Source organism: Arachis hypogaea, chromosome 2 (assembly GCF_003086295.3).
Source record: "Arachis hypogaea cultivar Tifrunner chromosome 2, arahy.Tifrunner.gnm2.J5K5, whole genome shotgun sequence".
Lineage (NCBI taxonomy): Eukaryota > Viridiplantae > Streptophyta > Magnoliopsida > Fabales > Fabaceae > Arachis > Arachis hypogaea.
This window is the reverse complement of record NC_092037.1, coordinates 10,626,097-10,649,630: the sequence shown is the minus strand read 5'-3', so window position 1 is coordinate 10,649,630 and position 23,534 is coordinate 10,626,097. Positions and strand designations below refer to the sequence as shown.

Sequence of the window (23,534 nt, the reverse complement as noted above, 5' to 3'; positions counted from 1 at the left end):
TCATCATCAAGACATAACAACTTCAGTCTTGGGATTATTTTAATTTTTGTGTCCTTGTTGAGTCCTTTTCCTGAATGACACTTTAAGAAAATTGACGCATGCTTTGACCAACTTCCATTCTTGTCCTCATCCTACCATTTTTGAATTTCAATTATTGCCCTCTTCTCACTTTTGCTTCTTTCTTTCTTTGATTCCAAAATTCCAATCTTTTCTTTTGCCGCTCTCTCTCAATATTGCCATTGTTCATTTCATTGAACTTTCAACTTAAATTGGTTTTCATGATTTAATTAATTGTCGGAATTTACAAAATTATGCAATCTCTTTGTAATATAAGTACTTCCTAATTTATGGATGTGATATTCGGCTACGTTTGGTACGGGTACTAATATTGAGATTGAAATTGAAAATTAAATTTTAATATTGTTTTTAGTGGCTAAAGATTAAAATTAAAATTTTAATTTTTTAATATTTTTAAAAAATAAAGATACAGAAAATTAAAATTTATTAAAATAAAAATAAAAATTTTAATAATATTTTATTTTTAAATTATTTTCGTTATATTTTAAAATTTCTAACTTCACTCCTCTACAAACAGATAAGAGTAAAGCTCTAACCTTATTTTCTTTCTCCTCTAAAAATCGTGGTTTCTTTTTATTACCACTTTATTTGTCACAAATTCTAACTCATTGTTCTTTTCTTTTAAAGTCTTGATATTACTGCTGGATTTTGTGCTAATTTGATATAGGGGATGAATTTTGAATATCCATCATTTTTTGCTCGATTTTTTACCGTCAAAAAATTTGTTCATGAATAATATTCTGGCTAGTTGTCATGAGCTCTTCCCACATTTGATTAATGTTTATTTACATATTTTGGAGCTCGTTTGTCTTAAATTTTTATTTTTCAAAATTTGATGAAAAAATTTATTTTTGAAAGAATTATTATTAATTCAATACGATTAGGTTAAAGGTTGTATTTGTGTATCTGAGTGTTTCACATAGTAGGTCATAGAAAGAGATATAGAGAAAAAAATCATCAGCCAAGGTCCACTAATCTCAGAGTAGCAACCTCCAATGTGGTGGGAAGAAACGGCACCGAAAATATGATCTTTAAGACTTTCTGACGGTGTGATTGAGAAGCGTTGGTAAGGGTGGAAGTAAGTCAAGTCAGGTTAGACTTTATTTTTAATAGGTCTGACTTGTTATGTAGTTGATTGGCCTAAATTTAGTTTACAACTTGTTATAGATTTTTTTTAAATTATTAAGCCTGACTTGTTATTTAGTCTGGCCTAACTCAAAATCTGTTAAAAGACCTGCTAATTTTGTTTTTACAAAAATAAAAATATTATTTAAAAAAAATTTTAATAAACATATTTATATATAAAATGTCATATCTCATATCTATAAGAATTTTTAAACTTTAAAATATTTAAAATATACTAAACTATTTTTAATTAAATATAATAAAGTTAAATATTTCATAATTTTATTAATAATAAAAAAATTATTTATATATGTAATTATGTATTAAAAAGTCTAAGCAGGCCTAACAGGCTAATAAGACTAATTAGTGAGCTTGGGCCTGATCTATTAACATAATAAGACTTTTATAAGAACCTGAGCTCGTACCTATTTTATAACAGGCTAGGTTAGACCAGACCAAACACAGGCCAGGCTGCAGGCCTCTAATAGACCGCCTGACCTTTTTCTACCCCTAAGCGTTGGATATATAGCAATGCGTTTTGTTCGAGGAGATTGTCTTCTACACCGACCTTGGTGATGCTGCCGGCGGCTGGATTAAGGGAAGTTGGCTTCACTGCTCAGGCATTGTTTACGCATATACTAGGAGGGAGTTAGGGTTTTATTTTAACATCGAAGTATAAATAAGGATATTTTAGTAATTTCAATAATTTTAATCTCTACTTTTATCTTAAATCAAATAGAATACTGAAATATAATTCAGTCTTATACAATTTATACTAAATACAGTACATAAACTTAATTTAATCTTTATCTTTTCTTTTTGTTTTTCAATTTCTATTTTAAACACAACTAAAATATTTAAAAAGAATAAAATTTAAATTATCTCACCAAAAGTGATAAAATATACTAATTTATAAATATAAACAAATAAATAGATAAATAATTTAGGCCTATATTTATCAGTAATTTAGACTTGGCTTAATGTCTACCTATTATATTGTCAAATTTTGTAAAATGTAGCTTTTTAATTTTATTTTTGTACAATATTCAATCATTTCAAACTTTTTTAAAGTGTAATGTCTTATCTAAAGGATGATAAGATGGTATTCTGTTAAATTGGTTTTTAATAACCTCTTCGGCACAGGATTCAATGATTTCAGAATGTTTGGACCATTAAATGGTCTCATAATAAAATATATTTTTTAAGTTTTTAAATAACTATTAAATAATTTTTATCTAATTTTAATTATAAATTAATTTTATATATTATTTAATTATAAAATCTATTTTTTATTTTATAAATCATTATTTTATCATTCATCTATCATAATAAAAAACAAAAGCAATAACGAATTAGATTTTCTATTAATCGTAATAATTTTTTGGCAATCCTAATCGATTAAAATTTTATCTTTGATCCGTTACATCAGTATAGGGTTGTGAAATCGTATTTCTTATAAAATCAATCAATTGGATTAATAAAACAATGATTGAATTTCAGATTTTTCATAATTCAATCGATTGGAATTCAGGTTTCCACACAACAATCGATTGAATGTTGGATGATAGTATGGTTTTCTCAAAAATCAATCGATTGTAACTTTTACACAATCGATTGAACAGTAATTATGATTAGAATGTGGGTTTTTTCTAATTCAATCGATTGTTCATATTACCCAATTGATTGAAGACTTCAAAGTAATATGATTTCTTACAATTCAATCCATTGGTTGTGTTATCCAATCGATTTAAATCTTTAAAGTAATATGAATTTTCACAATTCAATCAATTGGTTATGTTATCCAATCGATTGAATTGTGCACTACATTACATGTTATGCCGTTCTCAATTTTTCTACTCATGTTTATAAATTATTATTATTTTATTATCCATATATCTTATTTTTAAAATTCTATCTTCAATTTTTAAGTTTTTATTTTGATTTAGATACTCTAATCTTATTTTTTCTTTAATATTAAGGTTATAAATTAGTAAATCCAGAACTTTCACCCTCAATCTTAGCTCTTTTTGCATTTTTAGTTCTGATCATTTTGGGGATATTGGTTCGGCGGGTTTTATAGAAATTTGGATGAGGATTAATAATATGTATCTAGTTTGGAGTGGATGTAGATGAAATTAGAGAAGAAGAAGAGAGAAGTTTTCTAGATTTAAAGAGAGAAGAAAGGTTATACAGAAATGGAGTTGTAAAAATTAAAAAGGGAAGGGAGGCTGAACACGGATGGTTATCAGGCTTAATATATAGCGCATATCAAAATTCAATCGATTGTATTATCATACCAATCGATTGAATGTAGAAAAAAATCTTATTCACGTCACATTTAAATCGATTGAATTGGAAAATACCATTAGTCGCGTACAAATTTCAATCGATTGTATTATCATACTAATCGATTAAACTTTCATATATCATTCCAATAGCGTAAGTCAATCGATTAGGTAATAGAACCAATCGATTGAATTAACTGAACCCAAATTGTTTTGATGATTTCAATCGATTGGGTAATATGACCAATCGATTGCCCACATGCCTTGCAAAATTCAATCGATTGTGTATCAATTCCAATCGATTGAATTTTTAACAAACACGATTTTTTCATCCAATACGTATGTAACGTATCAATGATAAAATTATGATCTACTAAGATTGCAAAATATTTATTATGATTAATTGAAGATCTAAGTTATTATTGTTCTAGTTTTTTATTATTAATAAACATGATAGATGAATGATAAAATAATGATTTATAAAATAAAAAATAAATTTTATAATTAAATAATATATAAGGGATTAATTTGCAATTAAAATTAGATAAGGACTATTTAGCAGTTATTAAAAAAACTTAAAAACATACTTTGTTATAAGACCATTTAATGGTCCAAATGTTTTGGGACTATCAAATCCAGTGCCTCCTAACCTATTGTAAAGCATATTTAAGACACTTAATGAGATTAATAAAATAGTACAACTATATTATGAAATCACTCATTCCAAAAGTTTAAGCTGATTTTGCATAGGCCTTCTTAAGCTAATTTCTAACACTCCCCTCAAATAAAAGCCTCTTTTTGGATTTGTTTGATTTTGTATAGGCCTTCTTTTCTTTTTTATTTGTCTTATACTGTTTTTTTTTTTTCACTTTTGGAGTTTATCAAGAATCAAACTCTTGACTTTTTGGACATAGAAGCGCTGATACCATATCATGAAACCAAAATTGCATAAGGCAAATAAAAGAGAAAAGAAAGCCTATGCAAAAATCAAGCAAACCCAAAAGAGAGGCTCTTGCTTGAGAAAAAATGTTAGAGATATAACCATTAATGTTACCTTCTCCTATCAATTTAAGCTCTTAGGATGAGTGGTACCATGACATGATATCAGAGCTCTATATCCGAAAGGTTAAGAGTTTGATCCTTGGTGAATCCCAAAAGTGAAAAAAATAGAAAATCAAGCAAACTCAAAAAGAGACCCTCTTGCTTGAGGGAGAATGTTAGAGATATAATTATTAGTGTTACATTTTCTTATCAGTTTAAACTTTTGGGATGAGTAGTTTTATGACAACTATAAAGATTTTTATTTTTTTTAAAAAGAATAAGTAGTCAATATAATATTTCTTTTGGTAAAATAGAAACTCATCCAAATTGTTAAAAAATATAGAAATTTGAGGATAAAAGATGTAGTTACTTATTTAGATTTGATTAGCCTAAATTTTGAGTTGGCTGGTTTAAGTTTATGTTATTTATGGATCATAATTTTTTAGTTTAAATTGTTTATAGTCAGTTTGATGGATTAAATAGGTTAATTCGTTTAACTTTTGTTATTTATAGTTGTTTGATTTAATTTTTTTTTTATAAATTTTTTGTCCCCCTTACATAATTTTAATGAAGACCCAAGCACCAAAATAAAAAATAGTAAAAATTATAAAATAATTCATTCAAATTATACTTGTAGATTATTTAGCTACTGAATTATAATTTTTTTGTATCATATAAAATTAATCAATAAAAATATTGATTTGACGAATATTAGATATTTGACTAAATCTTAATATTAATAATAATATATTATTCATGTAATATTAACAAAATATTAAAATAAAAAAACTTTTAAATTAATATATTTTTAAATATATTAATTATATTTATTTATTAAAAATTCGACTACCTAATATACTTCAAAATTTAATACCTAAATATATTAATGTTAATATTTTTATTATTTTACTATATTATTTTGCGATCATTTCTAAAATTTTTTAGATCCTTACTCATTATAAACATTACAAAGCAAGACATATTAAGAAATATAGGAGATGGTGGGAAGATTTTTGTTTTTTAAAAACTATCGAATAACTTACCTATTGACTCAACAAGATTCATGTATTACATATATGATATGGTGTATTAGAAGCAAAGTGGGAGGAGTTCTTAAAGTAAAACAAATTCTTATTAAATACAAAAGATACAAATTGATGAATTAATAAACGCTATTAACCACGTGACATTTGTTAAGTACCAGATAGATAACGTAACAAAATATAGAGATAAAAAAAGTTAAAATTTATATAAAATAATTTTTTGAGAATTACAATTTTTTTTATTTAAAAGAGATTATAATAATAATAATATTATTTCTTAACAAAAGGACTAAAGAAGAATATACATTTTTCTAAATATAAAAAAAATTTCTCAAAAAAAAAAATCTCTATGTAACTCAATGATATTATTATTCTTGTTGGATGAATTGAATTGAAATGAATTAAGAAAAATCTTAATTTATAAATGAGTATCTTTAATATGAATTATCTGTCAATTAGAAGTATATAATTTTTTTCTTTTTCAACCATTAAAATTCTATGGTTATAAACTAAGATTATACCTTTCATTTTATTTAGCTATTATTATTTATTTATTTTCTAAAATTAGCTTTACTAATTTTTACAATCTCCCACTTAAAGCTAATTTTGGTAAATTTTCAAAATTCATGTTGCTCATGTATTCGATAGGCCATATGAGGATCTACACCATTTAAACTTTTCAGTGTTGATTGGTTTTGTCATGGCATCTGCTAGGTGATCTTTAGTGTGAATCTTCTGTATATTAACACTTCCTTCTTCTACTACTTCTCGGACAAAGTGGTATTGTACTCCAATATGTTTCGTTCTTGAATGAAATGCAGGATTTCTTACAATATGCAAGGTACTCTGACTGTCACAATACACAAGAATCTTCTGTTGTTTGTGCCGGAGTTCCTCCATCAACCTTTTGATCAAATTAGCTTCCTTGCATGTTTGTGTAGCTGCCATATATTCAGTTTCTATAGTAGATAAAGCTACAACTGTTAGAAATGATAATTTCCCCTGACGGAGCGGGTATATGCGGGGATTTACCCGCTAAAGAATAGATATGGGGAGTGTTTTTTTTCCGCGGGTGATGAGGACGGATACCTGTCTATTAAATGGGGCAGGGACAGGGAAAGAGTTATCCGTTCTGTAGGTACCCATATAATACCCATGTATATATATATATATATGTTACCTAGCAGCCTCGCTTTAGATTCACTTTCTCCCTCACCTAGCAGCCTCACCTTAACTTAGTCACCTCTTTCTTCTTCTACCTCCAGTTGCTATTTTTCTTCTCCAACAACAGCGTCACCGCCGTCTTTCTCCCGCCTCGTAACCTCGCCAACCACTCCAAGGCTCTCTGTGTCTCTGCCACTTACAAGCCTCATCGTTGGTCACCACCTCCCTCCCTCATTCACATTGTAAATCACTGCCCTCTCACTCATCGTCACCGCCCCCTGCTCCATGCTCGTTCATCATCATTGTAGCCTCCTAATAGGCCTTCCTCGTCATTGCCGCCTCCAGCAGAATCGTCATCGCCACCAGCACAATCGTCGTCGCCTCCAACAGCCTCTTCGCCGCTAATTGTCAGGCCTCTCGAAGTCTCATCGTTGTCGCATCAATAAGTCCCTTTCTTTGACTAGTTTCTTTTGAGTTTTTTTCAACATTTGGGGTTTAGGGCTTGTTCAATTTTTGAAATTGTTAATCTTATGAGTTTGTATCTTTATTTCTGCAATTGTTGAATTTTTATTTGGGAATTTAAGATTTGTTCAATTGCTAATTTTTTGTATTTGAAATTGTTTGAAATTTTTAATCTTTTGAGTTTTATCTTTGTTTGGGCAATCGTTGTTGAATTTTTATTTGGGAATTTAGGATTCGTTTAATTATTAATGTTTTGTACTTAAAATTGTTAATTTGTAAAATCTGCAGATATCTAGGTCCCCGTCGGATACGAGGTCCCCGTTACCTGTGGCGGGGACAGGGCAAGGACGGGGAGAGGATTATGGTGACGGAGGCAGGGGGCGTGTCCCCGCCTCCATGGAGACCCACTGCCATCCCTAACAGCAGTTTGTAATTTAGATAGCCAGCTCATAGCTTCTCCTGCAAGCATGAACACATATCCTGTAGTAGATTTTTGTTTATCAAGATCACCTGCAAATTCTGAATAGACATATCTATTGACAATGAATTTTGATCCTCCAAAACATAATGCAACATTCAAGGTCCCTTTTATGTATCCCAGGATCCTCTTAACAACATTCCAATGCTCTTTACCGGGATCTGTCATAAATCGACTTACCACCGCAACTGCTTGAGAAATATCTGGCCATGTACAAATCATGGTATACATAAGATTTCATATTGCTGATGCATATGGTACTCGAGACATTTCTATCCTCTCTGCTTTACTACTATGGCTTATACTTGAGGATAATTTAAAATTCATAAGAAGTGGGGTGAAAATTGGCTTACATTCTTGCATGTTGAAGCGTTGCAAGATCTTCAAATAATTCTTTTGCGATAGCCAAATCTTCCTATCCTTTTTGTCTCAGTGGATTTGCATATCTAAAATCTTGTTTGCTGGTCTCAAGTCTTTCATATCAAACTCCCTAGCCAAATGTGCCTTTAATTCTTAGATTTGATCTTTGTTGGGACCTACCACCATCATGTCATCCACATACAACAGCAGAATGATGAAATCATTATCACCAGACCTCTTGTAATAGGTACAATAATCTGAACTAAGTCTGTTATATCCAAGGCTAATAATGAAAGAATCAAATCTCTTGTACCAACACCTTGGCGCATAATTTAGACCGTACAGAAATTTAATTAACCTGCAAACCAAGTTTTCTTTTCCTTGTTCTTCAAAATCTTCTAGTTGGAGCCTATATATCTCTTCTTCAAGTTCTCCATAAAGAAAAGCAGTCTTTACATCTAATTGCTCTAGATATAAATTAAATGCAGCACATATAGCCAAAATTACTCTGATAGTAGTTAGTCTTACCACTGGAGAAACTATCTCATTAAAGTCAACACCTTCTTTCTGAGCATATCCTTTGACAATCAATCTTGCACGATATTGTTCCATCTGATCATTGCTATCTTGCTTGATCTTGTAAATCCATTTGTTTTCAATGGCCTTCCGACCTGCTGGAAGTGCAACAAGTTTTCAGGTATGGTTCCTATGTAATGCCTCAATTTCTTATTGCATTACTGTCATCCACATAGAAGCATCTAGATTGTGCATAGCCTTCATAAAAGTTTTTGGCTCTCCATCTCCTGTCAGAAGACAATATGCATCATGGCTTGTCAAAACATAATTTGAGAGCCATGATGGTGTTTTTCTTTGTCGAGTGGATCGACAAACTTCTATGTCATTGGCCTCTGGTTCTTGTTCTTCGTGCTCAGGTTCTACTTCAAAAAGATCACCTTCTTTACATTTTTCATCTATTTGAACAGTGATGAATTCTTTAATAGTGCTATCATTTTTTTGTTCTCTTTGGAATTCATCTTCTGTAAATATTATATCTCTACTACTAACTACCTTGCGGGCAGCGGGATCCCACATGCGATATCCCTTATCTTCGTCAGCATAGCCTAAGAATATACATTTTCTAGACTTTGGGTCCAGCTTTGTTCTTTCTTGAAAATTGTACATCACATACACAAGAGAACTAAATATATGTAAAAAAGAATAATTAGGTGGCTTACCTTGCCACATCTCCATTGATGTCTTCAATTCAATTGTAGTTGATGGTGATCGATTTATCACATAAGAGGCAGTTTAACAGCTTTTGTCCAAAAAGACTTAGCTAAACCTGTAGTTTGCAACATATCTCGTGCTCTTTCCAAGAGAGTCCTATTCATTCGCTCTGCTACACCATTTGCTGAGGTGTATATGCAACTGTGAATTACCGTTGAATACCTACTTGCTTGCAAAATGTTAGAAAGTCACAATCGATATATATTCTCCTCCGTTATCTGTCCTTAAACACTGGATCTTATTTCTAGATTTAAGTTCCAACTTTGCTTTGAACTCTTTAAACATCACAAACACGTCTGACTTCTTCTTGATCGGGTACACCCATAGCCTCCTAGAGTAATCATCAATAAATGATACAAGAAACTTTGTTCCTCCAAGGGACATCTCCGGCTATTCCTATACATCAGAATGAATCAACTCCAATATGTGCTTGTTTCGAACAGTTGATCTACCAAACATCAATCTATGTTACTTGCTTGTAATGCAGTGCTCACAAAATAGTAAGTTTACCGATTTGAGCCTGGGAATGAGATTACGCTCCATAAGAATCTTCAAGCCTCATTCTGACATGTGGCCCAGTTTGCGATCATCGTCATTTCTTCTTGGCTTGCTGAAGCAACTGATGCATATGCCTCTTGCAAAGTATCTCCCATAAGCATGTATAGATTTGCGGCAATCTTTTCTGCTTTTATTACCACAAGAGCACCTTTAACAACTTTCAAGATCCCACTTTCAATATGGGTCTTGCAACCAAGTTCATCCAATTGCCCAATCAACAACAAATTCTTTTTTAAGCCTTTCACATGTCTTACCCCTTGAAGTGAACGAATAGAACCATAAAATATTTTTATTTTGACAGTACCTATTCTAACAATTTCTAAGGCATGATCATTTTTCATAAACACAGATCTTTTCAAGACAGGTTCATATGTACAAAACCAATCATGATGAGGAGTCATGTGTCAGGTTGCTCCTAAATTAACAATCCAGACATCAGTGAGTTGTTTGCTGCCTTTAGAACCAATTGTTGCTTTGCTATACAGGATTTTTCCATCATCAGCAGTACTCATAACACATCCTTGAGAACTTGATCCTTCTGGAACCTTCTCTATACTCTTCTTATTCCGACAATCTTTCTTAAAGTGCGATCTCTTGCCACAATTGTAGCATTTGAATTGCTTCTTTCCTTGTGACTTTGGTCTGTTTTGGCTCCCACTGGAACCATGCTCTATTGATCTTCCTTTCGTCATCAACAGTGCCTCTGCTTGCTTTGAGCTATCTAATCTATCCTCCTTATTCTTGCGCCTGGATTCTTCTTGAAGAATTGCAGCAGCCATAACATCAAAAGAAAGATAGTTTGTCAAAATATTATTGGTTAAGTTAATGATGAGCTAATCATATGAATCTGATAGACTTTGAAGTAGAAGCTCTGCACGTTCATTTTCTGCTATGTTGTAATCCAACGACGAAAGTTGGAAAAATAGCATATTTAGATTGTTGATGTGATCTGTTGCCGATGTAGATTCACTCATTCGAAGAGTATAAAGTCTTCTTTTCAAGAATATCTTGTTGTGAAGTAACTTGACTTCATATAATTTAGTGAGAGCATCCTAAGTTTCCTTTACTGTCCTTTTCTCTGCTACACTTGACAAGACTGAATCACCGAGTGCCAAGTGTAAGTTTGCAGCAATATTGTCATCCATCTCCTTCCATTTTTCATCTATAATCCCAGTGGATCTACCTTTAATTGCTGCCATGCAATTGTCTTTTCTCATAATTGCTTTTATTTTCAATTTTCATAAAGAAAAACTACTTCCACTAAATTTTAGAATCTCATACTTTGCTGTCATTTTTTTAGATGGTAACGCGCTGTGGAAGAAAAAATTATTAATCAGCAACCTTTGACTCTGATACTACTATTAGGACCAGACAAATAACACAGCAAAATATAGAGATGAAAAATTAGAAATTTGTATCAAATAACTTTTTTTGAGAATTACAACTTCTCTCTATTATAAGGAGATTACCATAACACTCTCTCTTAACAAAAGGAGAATACACCTCCCTCTAAATATAGGAGAAAATCTCTCAAAAAAAAAATTCTCTATGTAACTCAATGTTACTATTATTCTTGTTGGATGAATTGAATTGAAATGAATTAGAAAAATCTCAATTTATAGGTGAGTCTCTTCAATATGAACCATCTGACAATTAGAAGTATATAATTCTTCTCTTTTTCAACAATTAGAATTCTATGCTTATAAACTAGGATTGTTTATTACCTTTTATTTTATTTAGCTATTATTTATTTATTTATTTTCTAAATTTAGCTTTACTAATTTTTACAACACTAACCTGTGAGAAGGAGGATACTTTTTGTTGGATCTTTGATCTTAATAAAACATAGAGTAAATACTAAATAGTCATTTTTAACTATAAAAGATTCGAACGCTGACAAAACTAACCATAAAAAATCAAAACTAAAGTTATACCCATACAAGATAAATTTTGTTCGATAAAAATGATCAAACACTAAAAAATGATAAAAAAAAACTCCAAATTACCCCTCCTCTCTCCACCACTCACCCATCCCACCATTAACATCATCACATTATTCTTTCTCTCTGTAAATCTCCCTCACGTCGCACAATCTCCTCCATACCTCCTCCCACCTAGCCAATCGTATGACGAAGAATCCTGTTGGTTTCATAGTCATTGGAGTTAGGTCCACTAACTATGCATCTCAATGGTAAGTTCTTACTGTAAGCTCCAGCTATGGCATTTATAGCACACTAAACACTCAAACAGTGAACGAAACAACGCACACGCCAACTCCACGTGATTGCGTGTAGTTGTCTGCAACGTACCCTGCATTGAGCTTGTTACAACAACCAATAAGGTTGAGGCCTGGCTCAGTTATGAGGTGGTCGAGGAGAGTGAGGTTGAAGCCACCGGGGATAGATAAGACGTCGGTGACACCAATTTGAACGAGGCAGCGGGCTAGGTGGCGGTAGGGGTAGTGGAGTGGGCTTTTGTCTTACCCGACCTCGTCCCGCCATTCTTGCACTCCACTACTACTTGCCCTACCCTACCCGTGAGTAGTAGACTGCTCTACCTTAACCTGCCCCTGTGGTACCCACCCCTATAAAAATTAAATAAGATTTTAATTTTTACATATTCATATATAAATTAAGATAAAAAATTTTAATTTATACCTAAATTAAAATACAAACATAAGATTCATATAATGTCAAATAACTTGAAATTAAAAAAAATTAATGTTTGATCATTAAAAATTTAATGCCATAAATAAAAATTGCATCATTAAATATAAGAGTCTTTAATACTTATTCTTGATCACTTTTCACATCTTTATCATTATTGAAGGTTTGAAGGACAAGATTCAAACCTGAAAATCAAAAGAGATAGCAATTAATTGTCACCAAATTAAGAAGCTCTATTTCAAAAATAAAAACAGAATACCCTGCATCGAAAACTCATTGAAAGATTGACGATACATACCACAGATGAGTCGCCAATGTGTGAAACGAGCAGTGTATCATCCCCTATGAAGATTGCAGTTGCTATTGCGCCTGATTCATCCTCCTCTCTGTTCATTTCAAGCCTTTAAAAAAATAAAATATTGTCTAAACCTTGAATTGAATCATACCAATATGGAAACCAATTCAATTAGACACATTTTGTAGATTCCTTACTTTGTAGACTAGTTTATTGGCTTTACCATTTCATCAACTTGGTGTCAGCTTTGGCAAATGCTTCCTCTAATGCTTTTTTAATGGCTTTGAAATCTTTCTCAACTAATACTAACCCACCTTGTAAGGCTTTAAGAAACTCCTTGTAGAACTAATTCCTATAGTTTGCACTTGGCACATCAAATCAACAAATCAGATTATGCAAAGAATAATAATTCAACCAATCACATATCCTTAAATTAATCAATATTATGTATCCTACGAAAGCAATTAATAATGTGTATCAACATAGAAGGTGCAATAGACATGAGGAACTCAACAGAAGCACTCTTAATAGTAGCCAAATTAAATTGGTAATGGTATGCACACAAGAATAATTAATTAAAAATCATCGATCTTCACCATAAGACTAGCTTCACAGCAAAATCATGAAATACCATATATATACTTAATTCAATTGTATTCACATGATAAACATGTAAGTATATTATTCGAATAATAATTGATAGATCATATTTTTTCTTGTTATAGGTGGTTGTTCATTATTTGTCAAAATTTTTAGTTCAGTTTTTTTATAGTATTCCAAAGTGAGCTTCCTGTATTTTTCGCAAAGATGGTAGAGCACGCTTGTGGGATGACACATTTGCAAAGACAGAGGGGTTCAGAGACTTATCGGTGGTTAAAGGCATAGAAAAAGGACTCTGGTAACAGGCTCACAAGCAACAGTGACGGTCAGGCTCACAGCGACGGCGACCAATCAATGAATCTGTGGAAGAACAAGAGAAGAACTTAGATCTCACAATGATAGAGAGACAGAGAGCACGAGAGAGCAAGAGAGAGATGAACTTACGGAGCTGTGCGAGCTGAGCAACGATGGCGAGGAGTTGCGCGGCTGAGTAGCGATGGTAGGCGGGAGGTGAGCAGTGACGCTAAGGAGTTGCGACGACGGCAAGGAGCTGTGGCGACGGCAAGAAACTGCAGCGACGGCGCAATGGTGGGGTGGGGATGAGAGGTTGAGCTGAGCAGTAAAGAGCTTTGGTTATATGAGGAAGAAGATGACTTGGGAGTTGGGGTCTGATGGTTGGTGGAGACACTTAAAAGCCCTAATCGCTAAAAACATATATGTATATTTTGTACTCCGGGACGGGTAAGGGCGGGTTTACCCTAACCCCGACCCCGCCCCATTCAAAACCCGTCCCGTCTTGGGTCGGGTTTAAACCCGTCCCAACCAGATAAGGACGAGATGGGTCAGATACCCGTAGGTTCGGGTACTCTTGCCACCCTAGGTGGCGGCCGAGTATGGCTTTCGATGAGGCGACAGCGGTGGCTGAGACGATAGTAAAGTTGTTGTTGGCGCAGGAGATGATGTTGTTGCTTGGGAGCTGAGTTTGTGCGAGTCCACGAATCCAATCTTTGTGTCCATGATGGCGGTTTGATGAGGTGGAGTGAAAATTGGAAAGAGAATAATGTGATGATGATGCTGATGGTTTGATGGGTGAGTGGTGAAAAGAGAGGGGTAATTTGGAATTTTTTTATTATTTTTTAAGATTTGGTCATTTTATCGAACAAAATTTATTTTATATGAATGTAACTTTAATTTTAATTTTTTATAATTAATTTTGTCAGCGTTCAAATATTTTATAATTAGAAATAGTTATTTACCTTAAAATATATTTATTGAGCTTTTTTTAGGTACAGAAAAAGACAAATTTAAAAATAGTGAATCCTATTTTTAAAGAAACAACAAAATTATTTAAAAGAATTGTCTTTTTTAAAACAGAGATAACTAGATGATTTGTCCATAATTAAATATTGAATACCAAAAAAAGCCTTATAAACTAAATATTTTATATCTGGTTGAGGTAATATATGCCTGTTTTGCCATTCTAAAATTAAAACTATAAATCATTTGTTTTTCTTATGTTAAAAATTATAGGAATGGTGGATGAAAATATTAAGCGGTAAGTTTGTAATTTATGTGATACACCAGGTGTTATTTTAATAAGTAGAAAGATGTAAATTTACTAGGATTAAAAAAAACTCGTCGGTTAAAAAAAAAAAAAAAGTTGAGTCTAAAGCTAAGCTTGGTTGATAAATTAAAAAAAATAAAAGTATATATGAATTTTTATAGGATAAATAGAGATATATATTTTTTAATTTTTTAATGAGATATATGTATATATTAGTATTAAATTTTGTTAGTTATTTTTATTTTTTTGTTATTTGAATAATTTTTTTGCCAGTAATAATTATCAACCACCTTATTTGACATATAATGGCTAGTACATTATGCGATGTGACTTTTTTGATGACACAACAAAAAATAGATGTTAAATAAAAAAAATTTATAAGTTACAACGTTTTTTTATTCTCTACTTTCTTAAAAGTTACTTTGAATAGAACGTACTTTAAAAAATGAATAATGAAAGTGTATTTCTGAAGTGTTCAGCATTCGAATTTGTTGCAGTTCGTAGTTTTCATTCTGTGAGATTAAGATGAAATGTTTTCTTTAAATCTTGTTCGTGTCTCTCATAATAGGAATTTGTAAATCTTAAGATAAATCTTTAAAAGAATCCAAAGTAAATCCTCTCTCTAAATTTTTTTTGCGTCTCTCTTATGAGTTTGGTGCTATTTTATTTTCAACCTAGTAAAAATTATTGAAAGAAACATATCCCAAATCGTTAAGTAACCCACCACAAAAAATGTATTGAGAGTTCGATATTCACTTTTGAAATAGCAACAACCTCCCTTTTAACATATTTCAAAACTCCATTCGTATTTCTCTCAAATCGTCTTTTATGATGATACATAAATGTTATATGATTTGCTATCTGTTTATGTAAAAATTCTCAATCAAACTATAGAACAAACATAACCTAAATTAACATCAATCACTAATGAACAACTTTTCAATAAAACATAAGTCAAAGTCAACAATTAACAAGGGAAGAAGTATTATCTCTAATCGCGTTTGCTACTCAATTCTCCTCGTTTACCTACTACCCTATGTATGGAAGAAACTTTTCTCGCCTTTTACGTTTGTCTTTATAATAGAATGAAGACTACGAACTGCAACAAAATTAAATATAAAAACTTTAACAATTTATTTTCATTGTTTATTTTCTGCTAAGATTCTATTCGAAATAACTTTTAAGAAGGAAGAGAATAAAAAAACGTTATAATTTGTAATTTTTTTTTAATTTAACAAATTTAATAATCTAATACTTAATTTTCATTATGTCATAAAAAAAAGTCTAATCACACAATGTACAGGACTATCATAGTAAACAAAATAGCACCTGATCATTATTATTGTTAGAAAAGTTAGTCAGATAACGAAAGGATAAAAATGATCAACAAAAATTTAATATATATATATATATATATATATATATATAACTCATTAAAAAATTACAATGTACATTTATTTATTATGTAAAAAATTATGTGTATTTTTATCGAATTTTTTTTAAATTAAAATGAGTGAAAGATTGTCCTTTCACAAATAATAGGCAGATTTCGAATTTTGATTTATATCGAACTTGATTAAGACATCAATGTAGAAGAAAGAGGACATTAAAAAATAGAACAATATTCCACAAAACCTGCATGAATTACTATTTGCTATTAATGACAATGTGGAAAAAAGGGAAATGAAATTGCTATTCTAATGGTTGTTTAGATATTTAATGCGACTATGGATTTATGGGAAGAATCTTCACGTGATTCTCCCACCCCTGCCCGGAAACAAGATCACTTTTTCTTTTGGATTAAGATTTTTTTAAGAATAGCTTCTGAAATATTATTTTGACAAATAGCATTTTATTATATAGATTAAAGTTGTATAAAAAAATATAAATTTTTTTATAATTATTTTTTATTATTTTATTGTTGATCAAAATATAGATCTTAATTTTTTAATTTTTTTTATCTCATAAAAAAAATCTATAAACTTACATTTTTATTATATAATTTACCTTTGACAAATTTTGTATTAGTAGTTAAATTTTCAAAAAAATAAAACTAATAAATTAGACTCTAATTTCTTAAAGCATCAAATTATTATTTTAATCAAATAAAAAGGTAAATAAGTTTTTGATATTATTTAAAAGAATAACAAATTTGTTCCTATTTTTTTTAAAAATAAATTGATATTAAAAAGTTATTTAAAATTTTAAAAAATAAAATATTACTTTGTTTATATTTTAAAATATCAAAACCTTATTTATTAATTTAATTTTGTTAGGAACTAAATTATATGTACCAAAAGAACATTTTTACTGTTCACTTTTTCTACTTCAATGTTATTTATTTATTTTTTGCCAAACTTTAATCCTTTTTTTTTGTAATAAAACTTTATTTTTTATTTTATTTTTTCGGTCATACACACTCACACCTTAAAAGTTTTATTTCAACCCAGTTACAATTGAGACTCAAACCTGAGATGTGGCTATTAAGATGCAAATACATTGACCATTACTACAATGCCTCTGCCACCTCTTTTTTTTTTAAATATTTTTTATTTTAATAAATTAAGGAGTAATCTATTATAAATTTGAATTTTATTTAATCGTACGAATGAGTTAATCACTCAACAAACGGTTACTCCTTTTTAATTATTAAATATTGATACTTGAGACTAATTTTTTTATTATAAAAAATATTAATACTTTTGGTAAAAATGAGATTATTTAGTATAATTACAGATAGATAAATTTTGTAGGTAGAAAATTAATAACAAGATACGTATTAGATACGTGTCAACATTTTACTAATATACAGAATATATGAATATGTGTCAATATTCTGGCTAACATGCAGGATGCATGTTGGATACGTGTCAAGCTGCAGCACATGCTTCCTGTGTGTTATATCGGTGTTTTTTATACATCTATAATATTATAATGCACTTTAAATATCAATATTTAATCAAAGCACAATTTTTATCTCTGGATTAAAAAAAAGAGTATATACCCATTTTGGTCCTTAAAAAATTTCAAACCAGACATTTTAGTCCCTAACTAAAATTAATTACTCGATTGGTCCCTAACAATTAATTCCATCAGTCACTTAGGTCCTTAGCTCCGTCAACTCTAACGGAAGACAAAATGAATCCTGAAAACTCTAACATAGGACAAAATGATCCCTGACAACTCTAACAAAGGACAAAATAATCTCTGACCCCTTTATTCAAAAAACGACACTGTTTTTCCCCAATTTTTATCATATCTCGCATAATCCTAACATTTATACTCTCCTTCTTCACCTTCACAGTCTTCTTTTCCATCTTTTCCTTCCTCCTCTTTAGCTCCAAGATTAAGTGATGGTGTAATTATCACACGTGTCGCACCTACCTCAATGTGTCATGGACCATACACTTTCTAAATCTTTGTGACTAGTACATCTACCTCCTCTGCATTTCACCCACCAAAAGCATCTACTTCCACGTCTTTGATAATATCACCTCCAACCCCGACAACGTCCACGACATCCTCAAGACTAAGTTCCACAACTACTCCAAGGGCACGCCTTTCTCCACTCTCCGGCAAGTAATATAGATTATTGGACATTAGAACATCAAGAGAAGATTCTCCTTCGACATTATATGCAAATTCTCATTTGAAATTGATACCTAATGCTTCATTTCTTCTTTTTCGGAGTCCAAATTGGCAGACAGTTTCGACCCCGCATCTAAGCTATTACAACGAGTAATATCGCCGTTGCCGCTCATATGGAAACTAAAGCGATTACTGAACATTGGTTCGGAGAAGAAGGTGAAGAGGACAATGTGGTCATGGAGATGTTAAGGCAGAGGAGGAAGGAGATGGCAACGACGACGACGAGTCTTAACAAATCAGGCTTACTGTCTAGATTCATGGGATCCATCGAAGACGACAACTAGTTGAGAGACATAGGCATTAGTTTTGTGAGTATGAATTGGTTGAGAACAAGTTGAGAATTTTTTTTCTTGTGAACATTAAATTTATAGAGTGTGTATTGTGTAGTTTGAAGTTATAGTGTTAGACTATTAGTGTTATACAAGATATGATGGAAATTGGGAGAGAACAGTGTCGTTTACGAACAGAGAAAATCAGGGACCATTTTGTCCCCTGTTAGAATTGTCAGGAACTATTTTGTCCTCCGTTAGAATTAACGTAGTAAAGGACTTAAGTGACTGACAGAATTAATTGTTAGGGATCAATCAAGTAATTAATTTTAGTTGGAGACTAAAGTGTCATGTCTAAAATTCTTTGAGGATCAAAATGGGTATATATTCTAAAAATAATTTCTTGATACTTGATATACGAGCCTAGGTGGCGTTTTCTTAAAGTTAGTGCCCTTTTTGTGGGCTTAAGCCCGTTATATGTCCCCAACAACTCAACAATTCTCAACCTAGACTTAAAATAGTAAACTTGATCCAAGAAATAAATAAAAGTTGTATCTAGTTGACTAAAATAAACAATAAGAGTTGTCACATGGGACAGACTTGGGAAAAGAAATGCAAATAAAAATAAATATAATGAGAAAATTGGGTCGCTCTAACTGAATTAGGTTCAACGATGACATGCTTAGCAGTAAAGCATTGATCCAGGCCCACAAAAAAACCCAAAACAAGTCATGTACCTAAAAAAATGAACAAAAAAAAAATGAAGAATTCAGGTCCAAAAAAAAAAATGAAGAATTAATGCGATAGATCAATGCAGGTATAATTTTCACTTTAGAAGATTTATACTCTGTTGTCAAAAAAAAAGGAAGATTTATACTCATATTGAAAAACTCTTAATTAATTAATATTAGTATTTTTTATTATAATTTTTTTAACCCTCAACGTTTAGAAGATTTATAATTTAATATTTAATATTTAATATTTAAAATTTAGTGTTAAAGATATAAATTGTCGACGGTGAGTGGTCAACCGATAGCACTATCTGCAGTGATAGTTGTGCAGTGGTGGATGTGCGATATGAGAGATAAAGTTGACGAAAAAAATACTTAATTAGTTTTCTAATTGAGTTGTTTTTAATAATACAACAATCTTAATTTTGTTTTGAAGAATTGGAGAAAATAAGGACAAAAACCCTATTGAACTTTCTCCATATACATTACTCTTTAAATAACATCAAGGTAAAATTTCTTATTATCTAATATTGGACTACATATACATATATATCCACAATCTCCTTAGGTGCTTGAAGAGTGGTGCTTGAAGGAGATAGCGAAGCTTACAACAATATATATTAGAGATTCATGAGCAGTAGTTTTGATCATTCTTACAAATAGCTTTATATATTGATGGACATTTTTGTTTATACATGCTTCCTAATCCTTATAATATTTTACTCTTCACCTGTATTCCTAAATTATGTGGTGCCATTGTTTTGGATTCATCATGGAAAAGAAACAAGGGTAACAGTAATCTCTATCTAATTAACATACTAAATTTTTAAGAGAGTTGGTAAATAATATAATATATATCAAACTTTTTATGATAAAAGATTTAGAATTTTATTTTTATTGTTTTATTCTTCTCAATAAAAATAGAATTTCAGCATAAAACAAAAAGTAAACTCATGCGTAAAATTAAAAGGAAAAATAACATATAGTAGTAATTTTGGGTTAAGAAAAAATTTGATGTTAAAAAGATTATGACTGATTTAAACTGACACAAGTATTCAAAAATGATAAATTTGATGCCGAAGAGATTGTAAAACCGCAACTAAATTTAACAAAAAAAAAACATATAAAAATTAGTAATTTAGTGACAACTTTAAACCGTTGCTAAATATAGCAAAAAAAAAACTTTTTTATATGTGTTATAAATTAGCAATAGTTTTATACTTCTAAAATTGTTACAAAAAAATTAGCCACGACCTTACTAATTGTTTGTTGAAAACTGTCATTAAGTCTACTAACGACGCTCAAATCAATGACACTATTTTAACCATCGCAAAAAAAAAAAATTAACAACGATTAAAATGATCGCTAAACAGTAAAAATAATTGTCACAAAAATACTATTTTATTATATTGTCACTACCAGAAATACGGGAGTTATCAACGGAAAGATACCCACAAATAAAAATAGTGGCAAATTTTTATGATAGTGGTAATCACTTACAACATCTTGCATCTTTGTGGGTAAATTTGCGGAGTTTTCTGACGGTTTTGTTTGTTCGTGGCCAACTTGAAATGAGTTCTCTCAGTTACCACAGATACAATAATCATCGTGGCGAAATCGAACGATTTCACTTCTGAATTCTGCACTTAATTTAATGTTTTCCTCCATTTCTTTTCAAATATTTTTATGCAGTTTATACTTTTCTTAAATTTAAATCCTAACCTAAGGTAAATTCAATTTATCAGTGAGGATGCAAGTTTTTTCAATTACTCGATCCTTGGTTTCTTCTCCCTCCTTCTCAGTGCTGTCACTGAAAAATTAATAAGGTATGTTAATTGTTTGATTTTAGATGTTGTTGATGATGTGCAATTTTTTCACTTGATATGATTCTTTAACTCTATCATATCTTTTAATCTTATTTTTTTCTTTAGTACTGGTTACGCACTGATTTTGTTAATTTTTCCTTTTAACAGTTATTTTTTTAGTGTAATTGTGTTGTTTATTACTTGTATAAAAATTACATTGTAATGCCACTAAAGAGATCAAATTATATATATATATATATATATATATATATATATATATAATTTTATTATTTATATTTTTTAGTTGTTACATTTATTGGCCATATTTTTTCTGGCTAAATGCAGTTTCAGTGTATAATTTTACAATATGTGTTAATTTAAAGATTTTGGTGATGGAATAAAATAATTCAATTGAGAATGAATATTAAAATTATAAAAAGAATACAATAAGAGTACATATTTATCTTTAACAGAATAGGTCTAATTAATTCTAGAAAGTAGAATTTATTAAGTATGATTAATTGAAATAATAATTAATTTAATTACTTACTATTAATTAAATTCATGTGAGTCTAATAATTGAAAATAACATATTTTTGTGTATTTTGTATGTGTCATTTTATTTTAATCCATTATATCATTGGGTCTTCTAGATCAACTATTTTTTCCCTTCTCAAGCAAGCATTTTAGCTGTTTTCGAAATAAGTCACATATTGTGTTTATTTAAAATACGTCTCATAAAAAAATAAAATTTTGCAACCCTAATGTGATTTCTGTAGCTGATTATTTGGACAGCCAAATAATTACAATATAATTTCCAATTTTTTTTATTTTTGTTCGATTATTCTCCCCGAAGAGTAAAGAACCCTAACCCTTAAATCTCTTTGAAAACTGCAGCACCATCCTTTTTTTATGTTTACTTATTTTTTCTTTGTTGGATCTTTCTCTAATAAAGGGGATTAACAGTTTGTTTATTGAATTATTTATCTAAAACTAAGAAAGCATTTACTTCAAAGATAAAATAAAAAAAATAGGTGCTCTCACCAGTGATGTAAGTTATTAATTTTTTGCTAGTGGTTATTTTTTTATTTAAAAGATTATTTTTTGACCATTCACTACCTCTTTTTTCTAATATTCCTTGTCTAGGAACTAGATTTACGTGTATCAATGCTGTAACTTTAGCTCTTGCTGATATTGGGATCCCCATGGATGATCTTGTAACTTCATGTAGTGCTGGATACCTTAATAGTATCCATTTGCTTGGTATGCATCTATTTTACTTGACTTTTTAATTGGCTAAATTTAAGTTTATGTTTTCTTTTAAACTGTTCAACTTTTGATTTAGTTTTATGGCTTTGTAATTATTGAGACTTGTATGAATATGGACAGATTTAAACTATGTAAAAGATAGTGTTGGAGATCCTGATGTTACTGTTTAAATTTTGCTAAAATGGGATAAAGTTATATTTTTTCAGGTTAATTTTCATGATATCATTTTATTTTTTACACTTCTTTTAGTCAACAATGTAAATTAATTTTAGACTTTTCTTTTTTGTTATTCCAATATGCATTATTTTTTTTGTTGTTGACTGTAGATAGATTCTAAACTATCAATTGACATTTTAAAAAATGTTATGCAACTGATAAATGAAGGCTGCAAAGCAGTTGTAAATTACATCCGAGAAGTAAGCGTTATACCGTAATTTTTTTGATAATTTTCGAAGGAGTCAAATTATGGCCTATTAATTTCTTAGCTTAATATCTTGCTTAACAGATTTTATTGGAGCATACAAAGCAACTGGAGTATTGACGGAGTGTATAATTCAGTAGCTGAAGTTATGTGTCTTTTTTTGCTATTTACCTGGAAATATATTTTTGCATGTGGGTTATCTGTGTAACAAGAAATGTATAGCTTGATAAATTCATTTTGTCTTGGTACTTTTAGACTTTTAGTTTTCTGTATTATTTTAGTAAAATTTGATATTTATTTTGTAATAGTTTTATTTGGTAATTTTTTTAACATTAAACCCATTTAATCTAGGATATTTGCTTTTTAATATTAAGTATTAGTTAAT

The 23,534-nt window shown here is 30.3% G+C and overlaps 1 pseudogene; it reads left to right on the top strand.

The window, feature by feature from the left end:
* Positions 1-18,767: 18,767 nt before the first annotated feature.
* LOC112721566 (exosome complex component RRP41 homolog) lies at positions 18,768-23,269 on the top strand (annotated as a pseudogene).
* Positions 23,270-23,534: the final 265 nt, after the last annotated feature.